This window comes from Phytophthora parasitica (assembly GCF_000247585.1).
Source record: "Phytophthora parasitica INRA-310 unplaced genomic scaffold supercont2.118, whole genome shotgun sequence".
Lineage (NCBI taxonomy): Eukaryota > Oomycota > Peronosporomycetes > Peronosporales > Peronosporaceae > Phytophthora > Phytophthora nicotianae.
In genome coordinates, this window is record NW_008649104.1 from 52,372 (window position 1) to 53,718 (window position 1,347).

Below are 1,347 nucleotides of genomic sequence, written 5' to 3' on the forward strand. Positions count from 1 at the left end.
TGCAAGATATTCTCTCTGTTTCGTGATTCGTGTTTGTATACGCGTTTTGTTTTTATTTCCCTGTTCCAGAAAACCTCCCTGCTCCGCTATACTTAACTGTATGCGAAGAGGAAAACATGCAAGTGGGTACTAGGAGAACTGCATGTGTAGGATGAAACACTCAGGACTAGCACATCTAACTTAGTTTATCTCACTGTCGTGTTTCTATTCATCTGCGGATATCGACACCAACCTTCGTTTGTAAACTCTCAATTCTTTCACAGATAATGCCGGTTTAGTAGTGGATATTTGCTATAACGGAGAATTATACAAAAATATCATGATTTTAACGCTTCTAGAACGGATCTCCTTTTTGACAGGTGGGCCATATTAAAATCTATAATGTTAATTCTTATGCCTGTTTCTGGCACTTAACCCTTTCGCGATAAAAGGAAGCAGAATGCCTCCTTTTCCTGCTTTTCAACTAAGTACGACGATGTATCCATGTTAAAGGAGGCACAATGCCTCCTTTTATAATTAAGTACGTTTACGACAGGTCGTTATGGGCATAGAAAAACCAAGCAAATCACACTTGGAAGATTTGAAGGTGGACAATCACTCGCCTTAAAGAAGGCAAAATGCCTCCTTTGATACCACCTATCCTAGATTTGTATACTATAGTTCACTAAAGTGGCTCGCGAAAGGGTTAACTTTAAATCCAAATAGAAAATCCTCCAATAAATGTGTATACAGTTTAACCTGTCTTAAACGATACCTGAGAAGCCCGATATACTCCTATATCTGTTTTCAATTTAATCCACCGACTAGTAAAATGCACTGAGTATAATTGATACCTGTCGAACACAAAAAAATTGATTCTCAATCCCGCATATCTGATAGCATCTAGCGAGCTTGTAAGACATTGTTACCGATATTTGAGTAGAGTTGTCCCCCCACCCTTTTTAGTTTTCACGGCGGAGTTGGCCCCGTTCGCATTTTTGTCGCAGTAGGAGGTATTTCAGCAATGTTGTTTCAAGGTCCGGATACTACAAGCATGAAAATGGCGTTTTCTATTGCGTCAGTTTCTACTGTGTGGTCTACTTGGAGTGTCACCAAACCTTAATGTCAAACTCGAAGACGGTTCGAGCAGTCAACAATATCTTGTTAATCTTACGAGTCAAGTTTTCTTCTGCTTCTTTATCGAGCGCGTGTTGTAGTTGTCTGTGTTGATACTGTCCCTTCAGCGCCGCAATGATGCAGGAAGTGACTGCAGGTTGGATGTGGTGTGGTATTGGTGCTCTCCTCGCATATCTGGTTTATTGCTATACCTGATATGAGGCGCTGTCCACAGGTCCTATCATATATGCC